We start from the raw sequence: 22,632 nt of genomic DNA, 5'->3' as shown, positions 1-22,632 counted from the left end.
GCAGGTCTTATCATAGTCATTTTCACTTCATCTATGCCTCTAGGTGTTTTAAGTTTTCGACTGCCTTCCCTAGATGCTAAGGATTTTTTTTACTATTATGAACAAGCTACATGGTTGATTTAGCTGATCATTAATCTTTTATTCCTTCTTTGTTTATCAACTTAGTTTGATTCAAAATACCAATTTGAGGAACATTTACTACTTTGTTGATTTCCAAGTGAATAAACCATGGCATCCTTCTCAGTCCAAGCTAGCTATAACAGGTGAAACTGTGGCAGACTTCTCAACCTAACCCCAATATTTGTTCCTTTAATCTGTGTCATGCAAATGCGATACTTAGACTCATATGTTTTTTCCCCACTTTCAAATGCAGTGGAGATTAGAGATTGCTTGGTCAGAACCAAAATTACATGTAAGTTATAGTACTTTTCTTTGTTAGCATTTGGTTATGAGTAGATAATATATATTTGGCTTATTATCTTGCACAGGTTTTTGTTAATGTGCAGTTTAGGCGGTTAAACAACTAGAGCCTTGCCAGAGAATTGCATGTGATTTTGAAGTTGCTGGATATAAATGGTGACTAGAGTAACTGTATTTTTTATTTAAATGCATTAGTAAGTTGTTTACTGATACATGTGCTACCTTTTTTTGGTTGAATGCAGGAATTACTGTTCCAGCTGGATATGATGGAAACAGAATGCCATTTGGGATATGTTTTAGAGGGTTAAAAGGAACCAAACTAAAGCTAATTGAGATTGCATATGTTTTTGAATAAGCTACTATAGCAAGGAGACCTACTTTTCCCAAGACTACCTGCATAATGACTGCAGAATCTCTCTTTGGAAGTATATAACTACAGTTGTCAGCTCGCCATGGTATGTTTGTGTTTGTTCAGTCAAACATTCCATCACTGATTAAGAACTTCTATTGTAGTTATATATATTTGGCCACTATAATTTTCACGCAATTTGATAGGATTTGTTTGATCTGCAACTTATTAGTCAACGAAGGCCTAAGTCAAGTTGGAAATTGAACTAGTTCACTTGTTGCTTCACAGGGAAACCCGAAACAGTTCAATTGCACTGCAAACTACAACACAAAGGTATGAGGTTGGTTCATAATGTTCTTTATATTCATTCAATGCCTTGTCCAAAATTTATTAACTATATGAAAATATTTTTATGCTAATTTTTAAAGATTAATGTTGTTGTATATGATGCAACTATTCTATTTGCTCAAGCATTGGTCTCCCGATTGAAGAGATTAAATGTTCTTGTCAAGAAACGAAACATATGTTTTCTGTTGATAACTTCCTTTTAGTTATTATTTGCTTCATGTTACAAAAATATAAAGAGGATATGTCAGAAAATGGTGAGAAGAATATACAGGTGCATTGATCTATCATTTTGTAAGTTCTGCCTCTATTGCTTCCCATCTGTCATTTTAATTCCCTTTTTTAGTCAATATTGTTTATGTTGGCTTACCTATCAATTTATAAGTTCGTTTATCCTTCTAAATTTGGTCAAAATTGTCATTATCCAGGACTGATAGGGATTCTGAATCAGAAAGGTATTACGCTTGTTTCTGAAGAAATGGAAAGTTGAGTAAGTTTGTATTACATTATTATTTTGTGAACCTAATATTTGCTTGGTTAGATATTTTGTACTAGCTCCCTTCAATCCAAAAAATCATATTTCCTCTTTAGTTTTCTGTAAAATGTATGACAAATTTTTAAGGAAAAATATTGGCTCTTTGTACATGGGATGACAATCATTTCATTATTTGGGGACATATAATTGTCCTCTAATGAAGGGAGAAAATTCGTCTCCTTTGTATAAGGACGACAATCGTACCTTTCTTTAAGGAAAAATTATCATCCCCTAATTAAGAGACAAAAATCGTCTCCTTTGCATGGGGACGACAATTGTCTCTCTTCATGGGGACGACAATCGTCCCTCAAAAAGGGGATGATATTTGTCCCTAGTCTTAGAGACGACAATCGTTCCATAAAATAGGAACGATATCATGTTTTTTGTCCCCTATAGAATAGGGTACGCTCGCATAGGGGACGAAACAATGGGACAATTAAAATTGTCCTCAAAAGTATAGGGGACAATATTTCTTATTTTTGGGGACAATTTTGTTCATCCCCGATAATTTTTTTTTGTAGTGTCTATTATGTATCACTACCACTGGTTGGTGAAAGATCAAAAACCACTTCCTAGAACCAAATAGTTTTATCCATATATAGATAAGTAGAAAAAACATTAATATTTAAACCATAAATTAAAATAAAATTGACATCAATTTGAAATTTTTTAAAGAATTTCTTTAAAGATAATTTAAGAACCTAACATACATATTTTATATATATATATATATATAGATTACACAGGGGAATGAGTAGTCCACTCACTTTCTTTATGAAATTGAAACGCATTGTTTTGCAATAAACAGTGAAAAAATTAAAAGGTCTTCTTCAATCTTTAGGCTAAAGTCTTTTTCCTAACATGCAATAGTTGATGAGTAGACCTGCGGGTTGGGTTGGGTCGGGCCTAACCGGACATGACATATAATTACCTTGTCCAAACTCAATCTTCTACATCGGGTTCGGACCCGGTTGGACCATATTAAGAAAATCAATTCCTAACCCTAGCCCAACCGCCAACTGATATGTTTAGATTTAAAAAAAATAAACTATAATTATAAATAATAAAAATAAAACAAATTATAATTTAATTGAGTCATGTTTAAGAAAAAGAAAGTAGCAGAAAAAATACAGAATTATCAAGCTTGTGTTACTAAGGACATAAATAAAAAGGAATATGAATATGCAACCGAACCGGGGTTGCAATTTTGGCGACAGTGCAGGGAGGAAGAGTTCAAGTAACATAAATTTCACCCCGCTCCATAGCGTTATCAGCAAGACGACGTAACGATCGAGAACCTTGAATACCTTCACCGTTAAAGAAATTACGGCGGCGGAGCTTTAAAGACATTGCATCTCATTTGTCGCCGGCGTCAACATGGGAAATCTGTCCAGCTTTCAAGCAAGTCTTCGACCAATATCGACCAAGACCGATATCGATATTGGTCGACCAATATCGACCAATATTGACCAATACCGATATCGATAGATATTGACCAATATCGATACGATGCTATATCGTCATATTTGTCGATATTGATGAGAAATCGACAGATATCAACACTGTCGGGGGAAAATCTGAAACTGATATCCCAACCAAAATGCATTTTTAGACAACAATGCCACTATTTTCGGTGTTCGCACGAACAGGTAAAACATGAAAAAGGAAGAGAAATAATATACATTGGGTTGTAGAGACACAACCTGCTAGATCTTAACGATGAATGGACTAAGCTTTAAATCTTTTCAATGAAACTAAAAACCAATGAAAAACTTACATGATTGTAGAAATCTTGTTATATGAACTGTGGGTTGGATTGATTGTTATAGTATTTGTAGTCGTTCTGTAGAGCGAGAGAAAGAGAGGGAAAGGCACAAAGTTCTGTTTAGGAAGAAGACGATGGCAAAGTTGGAAGTTGTATGTTGAAATAGGTAAGACAAACTTGATAAGAATATTTTTACCTCCCTAAGGCAGCTGCTTTTTTTCTCTAAGAGTTGATTTGACCCTTAATGAAATTGAAAGAATATATACATTTAGCTCCATTTAGCTCCAAAAGCATCACAAACATATCCCTCCAAAGCAGCAGTTTCTCAAATATCAATCAGTTAGGGCTGGAGGTGGACGTGGAGGAGCTGAGAAAATATCACTGAGACTGCATATTGCACTCAGGAGATATATATGTCCGTCAATTAACCTTGTCCCTAATTGACTAATCCGTTGTTCATGTTGATTAATCTGTTCTCCAAACTAGTTCATATCGTTTAAGAGTCTCCTCATCTCCGAAGCGGACATACGAGGGCCAAGATCTCCACCGGCATATCTGCCCATATGAGCATCCCCACCCCCCCCCCCCCCATATGAGCATCAACAGCATCACTAATATGAGCATCACCAGCATCACCATAGGCCTCAACTCCCTCAGCCATATTTATTGGAACATCACCTACCTCCATCTGCATCAGATACTCACCTACATAATCATGTTCATCATCATTAGGCGGAATAACATTATATTCTCTTTGTGGTGCAATTGGTGGTGCAGCTGGTGCTAGACCAATGGGCAAAGGCTCGTGAGCTAATTGACAAGCCAGTACCCGGACGTAAAGCGGTAAGTGACTACATACCCTAGTTACCCTTCCTTGAAGCTTAGCCAAATGATATTTTAGTGTTGTAGCGTTACTAAATTGCATTTGACAATATACACATCTTCGAAATATCTGTTGAGCGATTTCCGCAAGTGCACGGTTTGGCTTGTAGTAATAAAAAAATATCGTTCCCACAGGGAACGTTTTTTCGCAAAAACTTATTTTGATACAGTTTTGAATACGTCTTTAGGTTTATATTATAGAAAATCGTTTAATTGAATTGGATTGTATTGAATTGAATTAATCAGAATTAGATGAGAACTTTATGTTAGAAATTTAGAAAACAATTTTGTCTTGAGATTGGATTACAAGACAAAAACTTTTAGCGTTTAAAGTAAGAAAAGCGTTAAACTTATTTGCATTAAGCAAAGATATCAACTTAAACTTTGTAAAGATTTTAAGCATGTAATAAAAGGTAAATTCCTTCAATTAATAGGCTTTGAACCGTAGAAATCTCTCTGGTTTGGAGTAGATTTCTGCCTTAATCAAATTGATATTTATTTCCGATAAGCCCACCTAACGATCATATCATCCGTAAACACTAATTCTTTCAAATGTTTAACTAAGTTTCCTTGTAACTATGTGAAATTAAATACATTTTAATGGAAACACCAGAATCTTACTTCGAAGATATTATCAAAGTAACTACAGAAATGTATATTGAATTGTGTAAACTTTTTATCATAGAATTTGTGAATCATAACAAGTTAACAGAGAAAAGAAAACATGGTAAGCATTCTAACTAATTTGAGTTCCGGGTTGTCAATCCTTGTTCGTCCCGTGTAACGTAGTAGAATTAGTTCCAAGGGGGGGGGGAGTTAGGAACTATTATAACTTTTTCTTAATCAATGCTGACTTAATTTAAGATTTGAAGCTTTAACTCAGTTTTAGGTCAGCACGGCTGAGTATGGTGTGAGACAGCTTTAGACAGATACTGACTAGAGCTGTTTCAATCATGAGTTGGGAAGTAACACTTAAATCAGTTTCCAACTCAGCACTCAGATTACTCAGCTTCAGCGTGTACAGATTATTTTACTGAGTAATATTAAGCAAGCAACACATAAATATATATATATATATAAAGAGAAAGGGTTAGAAGTTACTCAGCAGACTTATCCTGGTTCGGCCTCTCCGTCTACGTCCAGTCCCCGGAATCCTTCCGAGCTTTTTCAATCCTCTACTGAGCTCTTTAAAGGTAGAGCACAAACCTTTTACAATAGCAACTGATTATGCAAGAGTACCATCCTCTATTCGTCTACTCAATCCTATCTACCACTGAATACTATAAGCGAGTACTCAGCCTCACTCTACCGCTGAGTACTATACCGAGTACTCAGCTTCTCTAACCTTTTACAAATGATACAAGATTTGTTCTCACTTAGTGAAGAACACTTTAGATGAATAAAATCACTCTAGACTTTTACACAAAAATAGGAATTTGGTGTAAAAGCTTGCTTTTTCTTTTCAGACAGCTTCTGTTTTGGATTTTGCAAATGAATAGACTTGAAGAAGATTTGCTTGTCTATCTTGTGTATAATCCAAGTGATGAATTGGCCTTTTTATAGTGATCTTGAGGTGCCAATGATTTGAATCCCGACGTAGCCGTTGTGGGGAAACAGTCTTCATTCGTCATCACTTGGTTAGCACTCAGTGTTGCAGGCCAATCCTGTCTTCTGTTTTCATCAGGAGCCAGGTTTGCCAGGTTTGTCTTCTAACGCCAGGTTTGTCTTCTTGCATCAGGTTTGTCTTCTAGTAAAAATCAGATGGTCCATGCTTCTCGAAAAGGTCCTTCCGACAGATTTCTGAGTCTTCTGATTATTTCAGAAAATTGTCAAACCTTGTCTTTCAAGTTGACGGATCATTGACGCTGACCTAACGATTACTCAGCTTGACTCAGCTGCTTCGCCTTCAAGCTTTTCTGAAGAAGACATTTCTTTCGCTAAGCTAAGTTGCATTTTACTCAGCTTCTTACAGCGTGAGTTGCATCTGCTAACTTCGTCTTGACTTTCTCTTATAGAATTTTAGTTCCTGTTCTTATTAATTAACTTACTCAACATAACAAACACATTAGTACAATTAAATCAAATCACTTAAATTTAATTGTTTAATCATGGGATTAACTTAAATAATTTTGTCAAATCAAAATCATGTGGAAAGGTGTTTCAACAAACTCCCCCATTTTGATGTTGGCAAAAGTATTTTGTAAGGAACTTAGTGTTGAGCTCCCCCATGATAGTTGACCTGTTCTATTCTTCTGAAAATACTCCCCCGTAAGGGTTGGATCTACTGACTTAGTTCAACTCTAAACCTTCTAAGATCTAATCGAGTGAAACTAAGGCTTGAATCCACTGACTTAGTTCAATTCTAAACCTTCTAAGATTTAATCGAAATGAGTCTAACGTCAGCTTCAGAAGTAGGTCAGTACTTGGAACATTTCATTGTTACTCAGTTTTAATACTTAGTTAAGTTCAGATATCAGAGATAAGGCAAGCTGAGTAGTTTTACTCAGTGGCCAAGTACTTGTTTAATTTTTATGTTCACAAGTTTTGATTTTGTTCAATGAGTAGTTATATGAGAAAGATCAGCACATAGATAAACACAGCATATAAAACATCATAGATAAAAGACAAGTATGTGAAAAGATGCTTGTATTGATAGTATTCAGCAACAAAGAAATATGTCAACAACAAAGTATCTAAACAAACAAGCTAACTAAGAATTCTATTTTCTAAGGTTGACTTGAATTTGTTTGGACTTGGATTTCATTTGCTGACTAGGGTCTTGTTGCTGGGTTTGCTTGCCGGGGTCAGTAGAAGTTGAGCCGGGATCAGGTTTCTTTTGTTGAGTTCCTTATGCTGGTTGCTTATCTTTCACCCCCGTTTTGCCAGCATCACCAGGCTGAAGGCAGAAGCATAGAATTGCCCCTTTTGAACAGCACTAGTCAGTATGGTTGAGTACTGTTGCATTTGACTCGTACTTGCATGAAGACCTTTAAAGACCTCGAGACCATTTGCCATACTGGATGCGGGGATCTTAATCTGGGCGTTGAGCATACTAAGTAGAAACTCAAGTGACTTCCCTATCCATATGATGGAGTCGGTCATCCGTGCATAGGACTGATGATACATCCTGAGCATGGAAGCATCGTAGATATGACGCTGAGCGTTCAGATGATGGACATGGTCAAGAGTCATTTTAGTGCAGAATAGGATGTCGTTGGTCTTCACCTGGTCAGTTTCCATTTCCTCTCAGCTCAAGTTGAGTAGGCGCACAGCCTCAACAATTTGTTCAATGGAGCATTGAGAAGTGGAGGAGATAAGTTCTCGAGCCTGAGTAAGCTCGGTTTGCAATTGCGTGAAGTGCTGAGTCACTTCAGCAGACGTGGCGGTTGATGAGTTCACGGTAGATAGGGCATTAATTTTGCCTTCAATGGAGTCCATGTGATTAACCATCATAAGCTGAAGCTCCGCCAGCTTGACCATAAATTCTTACTTGGGCTGCTGAGAGACCAAGGAGGTCATAACGCTCATCAGCTCCTTGAGACCTTTGAGTTCGGTCAGAAGTTGCGTGATGGATGAAAGTTGAGTTGGTTCAGCAGGAGTAGACCCAGCAGCATCGGCTTAAGACTGATCGATTTCTTGCAGAAGCATATGAGATGAGTGGATGATTCGACATCCTGACTCATAGGCATTTAGAAAATTGTAGGAATCATCTTCTGTGTTGTTCTGCAAAGTCTCAGGGGCTGTTTTCTGGTTGGCAGCAGGTGTTGAAGAATTGGGGCGCTGTCCAGAAGTAGAAGTGCCAGCTTGGTCAGTAGCGGCATCCTTATTATGAACGCCAACAACAGGAGCTGACTGGCTGACTATCTGCTCGGTAGGAGTTGGAAGTGTTTGCTCAGCAGAGATATTTACCTACTTAGTGTCAGCTTGGAGTTGAGTTGAAACTTGAGGTTGAGGCAACTCAGAACTGTCTTTAGCAGGAGTGTTTTCCGTTGCTTGCTCGTTAAGTTGAGCAGCAGGAACTTCGAGCACTTGCTCAGTGGAGGGTGGAGCAGCGGTGTCGGCAGAAGCTTGACCCTTGGGGATTTCTGGGTCGGCTTGTTCCTCAGTTTGAGAAACAGAGGCTTGCTTTTCCTAAACCTGACTTGGAGTGGGTTCCGTGATGTTGGTGAAGAAGTTGAATTGTAACCCAGTCAGGTCAGTAATAAGGTCCCTCAGCGGAGATTCATCCAAGATGTCTATGAGGTTAGGCTTTTGTGCCTTCCACTTGAACTGCTTTTCTATGCTTCCTTATGATTTTTGGTTGGAGGAGAAGGGACAGCAGAGATAGGTTCGGGTGACTCAGGAGAGGAGTTGAGTCCAAAGTCAGCATAAAGGTCCTCAACAACCTTGTTCTTCACTAGAGACTCTGCTCCTTGTTCATCAGCGTGCTCAACAGCAGCTGTGTTACTAGGTTCAGCAGATTTAGTCTTGTCAGCTTCAGGTTGTTCCTCAGTACAATCTTGCTCTTCCTCCTGATCACGAGGAGTATTTTCCAAGTCGATTCCCTGAGCTCGCAGGAAATGTGAATCCTTTGAGATGACGAAGTCGAGTGGAGCAGCATCCAATGGCGTCATCCCAGAGGTTTTCTTCCTCTTTAGGGGTTGCTCAGGTGTCTCCTCACTTTCTTGCTCAGGCTCAGCTCTTTTCTTCTTTCTTTCAGCTGACTCTGGTTTCTTTTGAGCTGATTCAGCAAGTGCAGCTTTCTTCTCATTCAGTACCACCCTGATCTTCTTCACAGTTTGGCTGATGTCTTTGGCTTTTGGTGTTGAGGATGGGTTAGCTTTCCTCTTCTTGTCCTTCTTGGGTAGCTCAGCAGGTGCTTCTTCAACCATAGGTTCCTTTCCTTTCTTAGATTTGAAAGGAAGGTTGTGAGCTAACCCGAACAGGATTCCTGAGGTGATCTTGGTGCCTTCTACATCGATTTCCCCCCTTAAGCTGATCTTGTGATCTTGAAGAATTTTGGTGATGAGAGAACCCATCTTAAGGATCCTGGTGCTGCGTTGGAAATCCCCAATCAGAAAGACGGGCATGCTGAGTGGTTGGTAGTTGAGCATATGCCAGATGAAGCATTGCTCAAAGTTTGAGGCTGAGGAGGAGGCGTTGACCTTGGGAAATAGGTAGTTGGTCAGGATGTAGTATACTTGTCTTTGAGGCTGACCCAAATTAGTACTGGAAATTTCACCAACGTGGTTCTTGGGTTTACAGAACTCAGCCTTATACTCAACCCGCTTGTAATCATTGGTGCATCGTAGTTCTGCACCTTCTTCTTTCAGATCTAGCAGTATAGTAAGATAAGAAGGGGTGATGGTGATCTCCTTATTCTTGACCTGAGTTACCATATAGTCGTCGTCATCGTCAGCTACTTTCAGGTTTGCGTAGAATTCCTTCACTAGTTGTGGGTAGGTTGTTCCAGGGAGAGAGAAGAGGGTAGTCCATCCGTTCTTTGAGATCCACTCGCAGAAGGGTTTCTCAGCTTCGACGAAGCTTTTAGAGAACCATCGGGAATGGAAGACGTTGAGGTTCTTGATACTACTGAAGACTGGAAAGAACTTCCTTTCCTTGAGTTTCTTGTTCTTCTTCTCTTTCTTCTTCTTCGAAGGAGTTGATTGGTTAGTTCGTGAGTTTTCACCGAGGATGCTGACCTCACCCATTGGTTAGTCATGATGACCATGAGTTTGTGTTTCTTCCCTTGAGGTTTCTTGATACTCCTGCTCAGCTGGAGAATGAGGATTAATGTCGGAGCGGTTGTCATCGTATTGGTCACTTGAACGGTTTTGGGAATCGTCAGACATGGTGTTCTTGAGGAAGTTCTTGAGAAATGCAGAAACTTTGGGGATTTTGAGAGAGAGATCGAGTGTGAAATGTTTCAAGCGTAAGAGGGGATTAGTGAGAAATCATTCACTATTTATAGCCGGTGCGTGTTGATCTGATAGGTCAGAATGGCGGTTCATTCTTGAATCAATCAACGACATTTAATTCTGACACATTCGGCGCATGGTTTTCTAATCATTACGCTTACGACATCCTAATTAGCTACTTAAATACGCGTGCAAGCATTAATTGTTCAAGTTGTTTAACTCAGCATCTAAAGTATTCGACGTTTGAAATTCTAAGTGTATAGTTTCGCATAGAAGGACTACTCAGCATACGTAGTAACTCAGCTTTTAGCAATCACTCAACATGTATAGCAACTCAGCATATAGTGATTTCATAGCATTCATATTTACTCAGCATATGACAATTACTCAACATGTAATAATCACTCGGCATATTATAATCACTCATCATTCATTTTACTCGGAAATTTATTGAAAAAGATTAGACATACCGATAGCTTCTCTTAGTATGCTAAACTTCTCACGAGCCAACGGCTTCGTGAAGATATCTTCAAGATGTTCATCCGTTGGGATGTAGGTCAGCTTGATCTCACCTTTGAGTACATGATCTCTGATGAAGTGATGCCTAATACTGACATGCTTCATCCTGCTGTGTTGGATTGGATTCTTTGATAAGTCAATGGCACTTTTGTTGTAACATTTGACTTCAATTGTTTTCGTTTGAACTCCATAGTCATCCAACTATTGCTTGATCCACAATACTTGAGTAACACAGCTTCCAGCAGCAATGTACTCAGCTTCAGTTGTTGACAGAGCTACTGACGACTGCTTCTTACTGAACCAAGACACTAGACAGCTTCCAAGGAAGTGACATCCTCTTGAAGTACTTTTTTCGCTCAAGCTTGTATCGTCCATAGTCAGCGTCAGTGTATCCAACAAGTTTGAAATCGTTTGTGTTAGGATACCATAAACCTGCATTCACCGAGCTTTGCAAATATCTAAGGATTATTTTTACAGTTATGTAATGAGATTCCTTAGGGTCAGCTTGATATCTTGCACAGTAACATACTGAGTACTGAATGTTTGGCCTACTTGCCGTTAGATAGAGTAAAGAGCCAATCATACCTCGGTATAATTTGCTGTCTACTGACTTACCTTTTTCGTCAACACAAAGCACAGTGTCAGTACCCATTGGGGTAGATATTGGCTTACAATTTTCCATATCAAATTTCTTCAATATCTCCTTGGCATACTTAGTCTGGCTAATGAAGATGCCATTCTTGCCTTGTTTGATTTAAAGTCCAAGGAAGAAGTTGAGTTCTCCCATCATTGACATCTCAAACTCAGTTTGCATCTGTTTGCTAAATTCCTTGCATATTGACTCATTAGTAGCACCAAAAATAATATCATCAACATATATTTGTGCCAGCAGGATATCTTTACCCTTTTTCTTAATGAATAAGGTTGTGTCAGCTTTTCCTCTAACATAGTTTCTGGTCAGCAGAAAGCTGGTCAGCCTTTCATACCAAGCATGTGGTACTTGCTTCAGACCTTACAGAGCCTTTTTGAGCTTATAAACATGGTTTGGGAACTTGGGATCCTCAAACCCTGGAGGCTGACTAACATAAACCTCTTCATTTATAACTCCATTAAGAAATGCACTTTTGACATCCATTTGGAACAATTTAAAATTCATAAAGCTAGCATATGCACATAATATTCTTATAGCTTCTAATCTACCCATAGGGGCAAAGATCTCACCATAGTAAATACCTTCTTGCTGACTATAGCCTTGAGCTACAAGTCTAGCTTTGTTCCTGACTACGTTCCCTTGTTCATCTAGCTTATTGCGAAATACCCATTTTTTTCCTATGGTCTTTTGATTTCTTGGTTTAGGCACTAAATCCCATACTTCGTTTCTTTTGAATTGATCGAGTTCCCCTTGCATCGCATTTATCCAGAATTCATCGTTCTCAGCTTCTGAGAAGTTTCTTGGTTCGAGAACTGACACAAAGTCTACGTTGCTGAGATATCTCCTGAGTTGATTTCTAGTCATCAGGGTGTTCTCAGCGGCATCAAGAATGCTACTTTCAGAGTGTACTCTTGGAACCTTGATTTCTTTTGGTAATGTAGTGTCTCCAGGGGTAGGTGTTTCAACAATCTCTGCAGGATTATATTGGTCAGCAAAGATAATTTGAGGTTCGTTTTTACCTTTGGTCAGCCCGTGAGGTAGTGACTTAGTGGCTCCATTTTGGTCAACGGAAGCTGAGCATGGGTCATCTTCGGCAGGCTGACTTATCTTCCCTGCAGGGTCAGTTTCATCGAACTCAACATGTACAGACTCTTCTAGAACCTGAGTTCGTTTATTGAACACCCTATATGCTTTACTATTTGTTGAGTAGCCTAAGAAGATAGCTTCATCAGCTTTTGAATCAAATTTAGCAAGGTTGTCTTTAGTATTTAGAATAAAACATTTGCAGCCAAAGGCGCGAAAATATCCAATGTTGGGTTTTCGTCCTTTCCAAAGTTCATAAGGGGTTTTCTTAAGTATAGGTCTGACTAGAGCCCTATTGAGTATATAGCAAGCTGTATTGACAGCTTCATCCAAAAAATACTTTGGAAGCCTATTCTCACTCAGCATTGTCCTAGCTATTTCAACTAAGGTTCTGTTCTTCCTCTCAACTACACCATTCTGTTGAGGAGTTCTAGGAGCAGAAAAATTGTGGTCAGTGCCGCTAACTTCACAGAATTAATCAAATTGTTGATTTTTGAATTCTCCGCCATTATCACTTCGGATGTGAGCTAACTTTATGTCTTTGTCATTTTCAAGTTTTCTAACCAATGTTGAGAACGTCTCAAAAGCTTCATCCTTGCTACTCAGCAGGATGACCCAAGTGTACCGAGAAAATTCATCTACAACGACCAAGGAAAATTTCCTACCACCCAAGCTCAGCGGATGGACTGGTCCGAAAAGATCCAGGTGTAGTAACTCTAATGGACGCTTGGTTGAGACTACATTTTTACTTAGAAAAGATTTTTTAGTTTGTTTTCCTTGCTGACAAGCATTGCATAATTGATCCTTCTCAAATCTAAGTTTGGGCAATCCCTCAACTAATTGCTTTCTTGCTAATTTGGCAAGGAGGTCCATGCTTACATGACCAAGTCTCCTATGCCATAGCCAGGAATTATCTTCCTTTGACACTAAGCATATATTCTTTGAAAACTTCTTTTCAGGTTCAGCATGAAAACGTTGTCAACACGAGGTGCAGTTAAAATTAATTCATTTGTTTTCCCCTCGAGTATTTTACACTCAGTGTCATCGAATATAACCTTTCTACCACTGTCACACAGCTGAGCTATGCTCAATAGGTTATATTCAAGTCCTTTGACTAGGGAGACTGACTCAATAGTAGGATTACCTCCAACAGTACCTAACCCTACTATCTTACCCTTTTTGTTGTCTCCAAAACTTACATTTCCACCTCGTTTATACACAGGTGTAATGAACTGAGTTTCATCACCAGTCATATGCCTTGATCATGCACTATCAATATACCATAGCTTTGACTTCTCAGCACACATCAGGCTCACCTGCAATGTAACTGTTGGGGTTTAGTGTCCTATAGACAACTGTTCTAGGATATAAACTAAATATGAATGAAGTGTTCTTTATGTCATTTGTTTTAATAAGATATGGTTTCATAACTATATAAAGGCAACCCCTTTTAAAGAACTAAATAAGTCTAATAAAAGGAAATCCCTAAGTTTGTTTAAAGTGATTGTAAAGTGTTCATACAAGCATGAAGTGAGACGAAACTTTATAATAAACTAATAAACTTAAAACCACCCCAAGTCAAGTAATATGTTTAAGATTGATATATCACTGTTGAGACTTGCATGTAACAATGTCTTCTGTCAAGACAGAGAGCTGATCTCACAAGCTTCAGATATACAGATAATCTGGACAGTTGCATGGATCTAATGAAAGGGAGTTCATTAGGATTGGGGACCCGACTTGAGATAACAGGATGGGTAGATTCATCCTTGTCACCTGCTCATCTCATTGGTATTAATAGGTATAAGTAATCCTCAGACTCAAAGGAATGTTAATTGGTGATTCTGGATTATGGAATGTGATGCTTTGATCCTGTTGTAACACCATCCATAACAGAGATGACTCTGGGGTGTGAACGACAGACGTTGGGTATCACAGGAAGTAATTGCAGGATAATTATACATTAGATTGAGCATTTGTCACTCCCGATAAATGGGAGATACGTCCAAGGATCGCTTGTGGAAGACTTGACTCTAAATCCTTGCAAGGTGATAGCTTAAGACTTGAAATACAGATTTCACTTAACCTATCTAATTGGAGTTGACTCGGTATGTACAAGTAAAACGAACGTCTCGCTATATGTGACTTGACATTATCCATAGTCATAAGATTCAGTTCAAGGATGTAGTTGATAAAGGATCGAATTATACTGTAACTAATACGGAAAGGTCAACAATAGTATCAACATGTCTTCTTATAGCTTTGGGGGAATGTTTCAGATTGGCTAATCACATTTCGCGTACTCATTCCGTTATGTAAAGATTAAATATAATTCTGTGAAAATTAATTTAATAGTTGCATACGGCTAGAAGCAATAAGAACCTAATTGGGTCAGACATAAGACTTGGAGCCCAAAAGAGAAACATGTGTTAATTAATTGATGGAAACCCAACTGAGTCCACTAAGGCCCAGTTAGTAAGGGGGGCGATTTTATGTATGATAAATACATAAATATTTAATTTGATTTTAACAATTCTAATTAGATTATAATTGTGAATTAAATTAATTAAAGGATAAATAAGATAGGAGTTTTAATGACATTAAATTACTCCTATTATTATCCTATAAGGTTATTATTATTATCTTTATATTTAAGATATAATTGTAAATAATAAATAAGAATTATATTCCGAATTAAATTCTTATTCAGTAACCTAATTCTATCTAACTAGGGTTTAGATATAAGAGAATATAAATACCCCCTACATGTAATTTTCGAAACATACATAGACAACCCGGGAGAGAGAATTTCGACCCACAGTATTGAGGACAAGATTATCTACCGCTTCCTTCCATTCAATTGATTTTCATCTCTTTCTCTTATTCCTTGATCGTGTGTTGATTTATTAGAGACAATCTATTCTTGATTGTTTTATACGGTTGATATCTAACTTGATTTTGGATTGTGTTTTTGTCTTGTGCTCGGGAACTCGAAGTAAGAGTTGTGGACACTTCGATTGCAACAGTAGATAGAACATCAAAAGGTATTTCCTTCTATCCCTCTTTATATGAAATAACGACTAACGGATCTTGGGTTAATGGAAAAAGGTTTAAATTTTTATATTTCCGCTGCCAAACGTTTGCCTATTTTCCTTCAGTAACTAATTATCTTTAGGTACCCAAGTCTTTTTGGGACCTCGTTTGTTAGAGTCAATAGGTGATGTATCATACTTAATTTTGTGACGACATACATTTATAGTGTGGCCATTTTTCCCACAAAAGTCACAATAAATTTCCCTCTGAGGGTATTTCCATTTTTGCTCAGCACGTTGGTGCTGAGCATACCAACACACCTTTGTGGTGTGTCCTTTCTTTCCACAACAGTCACATTGACCATATTGCTGAGTATTCCATCTTCGCTGACTAGTACTTGAGTACTCAGCTTTTGGATAAAACCTTTTCTTTGCCGATGAACTCGGCTGGTTCTGTATGGATGTGATGTCCTTTCTCAGTTTCTTAGAATCTGATTGGACTTCAGAGACAAACCTATGCCTGATTTTTAAGTTTTCATCTTGCCTGGTATTGTCCTGGAGAAGATGTCGGAGATCACTTAGCTTGACCTCCTCAATCTCACCACAGCGCCTGCTGAGTGCTCGTATTTTCTTGTTACACTTTTTGATAAGTGTATGGAGATCACTCGGGGCATTAATCATTTCATTTCTAAGAAAAGGTAGAGACATTACCTTAGTTGAGTGTTCCTCATGGTCAGACCCATCAGAGAGGTTAGCTTGCTCAGATCGGCAGTGGTCAGCAGACTCGTCAGCCATGAAACAGATGTTTGCTGCCTCGGTGGCATCAGCTTCTGACGAGGTTGACTCATCACTGTCACTCCATGTGGCCACCATTGCTTTTATACTTCCCTTCTTGTCTTTCTTCAGGGTAGGACAGCTTGACTTGATGTGACCAGCTTGATGGCATTCAAAGCAAGTAACGGGCTTTGTGCTGTCTTTCCTGTGTCTGCTGTCGCTCGACTCAGCTTTGTATTTTTCATTCTTCTTGAATGGCCTTTTGCTGTATTTGTCATTTTTCGAAACAGCTTCTTCATTTTTCTAGTGAACATGGCCATTTCCTCATCATCTGATGAGTCAGCTTCGGTTGAGTCAGCTTCGGTTGAGTCAGCTTTCATGGCAAGAGATTTTTGCTTCTTATCCTCGGTCTTTTCTTTGGCCTCAAAGTTCTTCATTGAGATCTCATGGGTCAGCAGAGATCCAATGAGCTCATCATACTTGTACGTGGTCAGGTCCTAAGCTTCTTCAACAGCTGTTTTCTTTGCTTGCTAGCTTTTGGGGAGACTTCTCAAGATTTTCTTCACCTGTTCTTCCTTAGTGAAGTTTTTACAGGGTCTTTTGTGCTCGTTGATTATATTAGTGAATCTTGCATTCATTTCAGAGATGCCTTCATCATCATTCATCTCGAACAGCCCGTACAACCATATGTGTTGATTCACTTTTGACTCTCGTCGAGACATGCCTTGTCCCGACGTGACGAGGCGGGGAAAGGCGCACCAGCGCCTTCCCCCTTGCTGGAATGCGCGGATTTGGGCCTAAAAGCCCATCTAACACTTTGTAATTTTCCTTTTTTACCCTTGAGGCATTAGGGTTTCCTCCCTAACTCTATAAATAGGGAGCTAATCCTAATCTTTCAGTGGGGATTAGCCAACAAATAAATCGGAGAGCCGCTAGGGCTTTCTCTCCTCCATAATGTAGTTTTATTTCTTTTTAGATTAGATTTTCCTGCTTTCTAGGTTAGATTTATTTCCTGTTTTTATTTCTTTCAAGAACAATTGATGGGAGAAGTTCCTCGTCTTCTATTTCTGTAATTGGAATCGGCAAAACGGGTTTTGGATTTCTATCTCTTTCCCTTTTATCTTTTGCGATTATATTTAATTGAAGCTTTTTCCATTATTCTTATATTCCTATTGCTATGATTGGTTTGTCTATGAACTGATCTCCATCCAATTTGGGATGGGGATGAAATTGATTGTATGAATATGTATGATTAGGGATCTAGGACCTTTGATTGATCAGTTTATGCATGCTTAATGCCTAGAAATTGTTAGGAACAGGATTTATGCTAGAATGAACATTGATAATGATCAACTAGCCTGTTTATGTATATAATGTGCTTAATGCCTGTGACCCTGACATTAAATAGGATTATAGATAGATGAGAACCTGACCATGGAATCGTCTATACCGAAATTGTGTAAATCTGACTTCGCTAGAGACCACTAGGAATGAGGCTTTGTGGCTAGGCTACGGCTTTAGCCTTAGTTGTCAATAAACCTAATGCTTTGCATGACCTAGGGTATATGCCTAATCAAGCCGTCACCCGAATGCATGTGAATAGGAAGGACAATACTGATCATATTAGTCTTTCACTTAGGACAATTACCTTCAATCACTGGTAAAACATAAATCTGAACTCCCTAAACCCATACATAGGATTTAGTCAAAGGATTCCTCAGCCTAGGTTGTGCCATCCATTAATTCACCTTCTACCCTGTCAATTGTTCCCTTAATTTTGTTATCTTTATTGCTTTCAATTAGATTAATTATCAAAAACCCAAACATTTATCCAACCCTCTAAACAATTAGATCATTCTAGGTAGATTTGCTAGTTATAACGAATAGTCCTTGTGGTTCGATCTCGTGCTTAGCACTTTATTACTTGTTGCGATAGGATACACTTGTCCTATTAACCGCTATATATTTTACGAGCATCAGAAGACTTGACTCTAAATCCTTGCAAGGTGATAGCTTAAGACTTGAAATACAGATTTCACTTAACCTATCTAATTGGAGTTGACTCGGCCTGTACAAGTAAAACGAACGTCTCGCTATATGTGACTTGACATTATCCATAGTCATAAGATTCAGTTTAAGGATGTAGTTGATAAAGGATCGAATTATACTGTAAGTAATACGGAAAGGTCAACGACAGAATCAACCTGTCTTCTTATAGCTCTGGGGGAATGTTTCAGATTTTTTAATCACATTTCGCGTACTCATACCGTTATGCAAAGATTAAATATAATTCTGTGAAAATTAATTTAATAGTTGCATACGGCTAGAAGCAATAAGAACCTAATGGGTCACACATAAGACTTGGAGCCCAAAAGAGAAACATATGTTAATTAATTGATGGAAGCCCAAATGAGTCCACTAAGGCCCAGTTAGTGAGGGGGGGCGATTTTATGTATGATAAATACATAAATATTTAATTTGATTTTAACAATTCTAATTAGATTATAATTGTGAATTAAATTAATTAAAGGATAAATAAGTTAGGAGTTTTAATGAGATTAAATTACTCCTATTATTATCCTATAAGGTTATTATTATTATCTTTATATTTAAGATATAATTGTAAATAATAAATAAGAATTATATTCCAAATTAAATTCTTATTCAGTAACCTAATTCTATCTAACTAGGGTTTAGATACAAGAGAATATAAATACCCCCCTACATGTAATTTTCGAAACATACATAGACAACCCGGGAGAGAGAATTTCGACCCACAATATTGAGGACGAGATTATCTACCGCTTCCTTCCGTTCAATTGATTTTCATCTCTTTCTCTTATTCCTTGATCTTGTGTTGATTTATTAGAGACAATCTATTCTTGATTGTTTTATACGGTTGATATCTAACTTGATTTTGGATTGTGTTTTTGTCTTGTGCTCGGGAACTCGAAGTAAGAGTTGTGGGCACTTCGATTGCAACAGTAGATAGAACATCAAAAGGTATTTCCTTCTATCCCTCTTTATATGAAATAACGATTAACGGATCTTGGGTTAATGGAAAAAGGTTAAAATTTTTATATTTGCGCTGCCAAACGTTTGCCTATTTTCCTTCAGTGGTATCAGAGCCTGCGTTAAATCCGTTATTTCATATATGAAAATTTAGAAGTTTTTCAATCGGATTGAATAAATATTTATAGTTAGGTTAATTAACAAAACTATTTTGATTAATTAGTTCTAAAGATAAATAAGTTTTAATTAATTGTTAATTAAAATAGTTTATGCATATGTTCCTAATTATTTTGGTTGATAATCATTATAACAAAATCTATTAGTTTTATAGTTAGATTGATAAAAGTTAATTTTATTGATTCTAAAGATAAAACGGAAAATCTATAATATGTTTTCTTATTTTCTGAAAATCGTTTTAAAACCATTTTAAAACTGATATATATATATATATATATATATATATATATATATATATATATATATAATTATAAAAAAAATGGACATCAGCTCGAGTTGCGCCTAACGGCGCAACCCGGCCGCTGTCCTGCGGTTGCTGCCTCGCGGCAGCAACCGCGCAGCGACGGGGCCAGGCGCAGTAGGGCTGCTGTGAAACGGCAGCAGCCGCGTCCTCGGACCCGTCCCGAAACCCACGTATTTTAAAATAGTTATATATATATATATATATATATGTTTCAGAAATTAATACTTTTCTGTTTTGATTATCGAATGTGAATTTATTTAAAAGTTTGTTTTACCTATTTGTAAATCAAAAGTATTAAATGAATTGAAATCAAAATAATTGGGACATGCATAATTAAAGTTTTGTATAGTTGTATTAATCTAAAAGGTTAATATATAAGATACGGAACTATTAGAATTAAAATTGGACGAAAGTTAATTGATGAGTTAATGTGATTAACCTAAATATTACATAAAGTATTTTATGTAATCAACCAATTAAATTTATTTAATTGAGTCTATGCATGTTTGGAGTTATGGACATATTTGGACCCTCTTTTTAGTCTTTTGGTATTTTTGAAATAGGGTATGCGAGTCCTGCCTTTCTACTATCTATTGTAATTTCTCCTCTCATCTAATTCCTTTCAAGTTAATTGAAGTTTTCTTTAGTAGTATAGAAATTAATATGAAATTTCAAGGCGTCATAGAGAAGACGGAGGACCGAAAGAGAAATATGTAATAGTTAGTATTTCCCTAGGTTTGGCCTTTTATTCCGTCTCTGGCTCGATGGAATAATTTAGATGATATGTCCATAACACCAATGTATGTGTCTGATGTATGCTAAAGCAAATCAAGACTAAGTTAGATTATGAGACTTAAAATAAAAATCTCTCACTAATTAAAAGTTAAGTAAATAAGTAAGTTATTAAAATCGGTTGCTCCTCCCTAATATTATAATTCAGTCGGCAGCATTGGGGGCCTTTGGGTTGTTGAGCAAACTCAAGCTCGGGGTCTTATGGTAACACCTGAATTATTGAAAATCAACTTTTCATGAATATGGGGTAATACTTAAATTAGATTATGATAATTGGATGAGCAAACTCATGTTATCATAAACTAATGTGCAATATGGTTGGGATTAATATGAATAGCATATTAGTTACTAATGTGGTTAGTAACCCAATAACCTAGGAATCACATCAAAGATGTGATTGATTACATGAATCTACCTAACAAATGAGACTAGCTTGTTGAGCAAACTCAAGGTGAAATCTCAGGAGTTAGGATCCTAGCTCACTAAAGGATTTATGAAATTCTTCGAATTAATATGGAGGGCTATTAATTTGGCAAAATAGTGGGAGCAATCTAAGATGAACTAAAAGACCTATAATTTTAGATTGATGTATTTTAAGGCAAATGAATAACGTACGTTTACTCTTTCTCACTCTCAGGTTTAAATTAAAACGCTCTTAAAATCATGACTAAAACCAATCTACAAAATATACTTACCGATAACAAGTTGAACGGTTCAAACTTCACCGACGGGTTTCGTAACCTCAAAATCGTTTTGAAGTTCGATAAGATAGGGTATGTACTTGATACAACGATACCCCTATCCCAGCTGATGATGCTCCCATCAAAGAGATTGATGCTTACTAGAAGCACAAAGCTGATGACGATCATGCGGGATGCATCATACTTGCATCGATCACACCGGAATTGCAAAGGCAACATGAGGAAATGGATGCCTATTCCATCATCATGCACCTAAAAGAATTATTTGGGAAACAAACTAGGTGTGAACACTACGAGATATCAAAATTGCTATATCGTTGCAGGATGCAAGAGGGCACATCTGTGATGACACATTGTGTCAAGATGATTGGCTATATTACCAAGCTTTCTAGTATTGGATTCGCGATGGATAACGAACTAAGCATAGACTTAATTCTTCAATCCCTCCCAGAGAGTTATTCACAGTTCATCATGAACTACCAGATGAATGACTTGCAAACCTCTTTTGAAGAGCTTGCAAATATGCTCAAATCAGTTGAGCCCAATATGAAGAAAGACAAGGCAATACCGGCTCTTGTCATAGAGGGATCAAAGAAGAAGAAGGGGAATTTTCCCAATCCTAACCATCCCAAGAGAGGCAAGAGGGCCATGCCCACTAGAGCTAAGGGAAAGGAAGTGAAGAAGCCCAAGGGAGAGTGCCACTTCTGTGGTAAAGATGGGCATTGGAGAAGGAACTGCAAGGAGTACCTAGCCTCCCTCAAGAAGGGAAAATACGGTGCTTCAACATCTGGTATGTTTTATATTGAAATAAATACAATTTCATAGTCTGAATCTTGGGTACTTGATACCGGATGCGGATCGCATATTTGTACAAATATGCAGGAACTAAATCGGACTAAGGAATTGAAGAAAGGAAGCATAAACTTGCGAGTAGGAAATGGAGTAAGAGTTGCCGCCCTCGCTGTTGGAGATTATGTTTTAAGCTTGCCCTCTAGACTTGTAATAGAATTAGGGAACTGTTTGTATGTTCCAGAAATGTTCAGAAACATTATTTCTATTAGCCATCTTGTTGACGACGATTTTCATATTTCAATAAAAGACAAACATTGCGAGTTTTATAGAGATGGGATTTTCTATTTTTCAGGAATATCACAAAGTGGGATTTATGTGCTAGATGACAAAATTTCTGTATTCGCAATTGATACCAAAAGACATAAGCTAGATAATTCGACTTACTTGTGGCATTGTCGTTTAGGCCATATAAACAAAAGACGCATGCTTAAGCTACACCAATATGGGCTTATAGATTCAATTGATTCTGAATCATTGGAAACATACGAAGCATGTTTAAAAGGTAAAATGACAAAGACACCTTTTAGCAATAAAGGTGAGC

This window comes from Euphorbia lathyris, chromosome 1, assembly GCF_963576675.1.
Source record: "Euphorbia lathyris chromosome 1, ddEupLath1.1, whole genome shotgun sequence".
Lineage (NCBI taxonomy): Eukaryota > Viridiplantae > Streptophyta > Magnoliopsida > Malpighiales > Euphorbiaceae > Euphorbia > Euphorbia lathyris.
The sequence above is the reverse complement of the archived record's forward strand: the minus strand, read 5'-3'. Positions refer to the sequence as shown.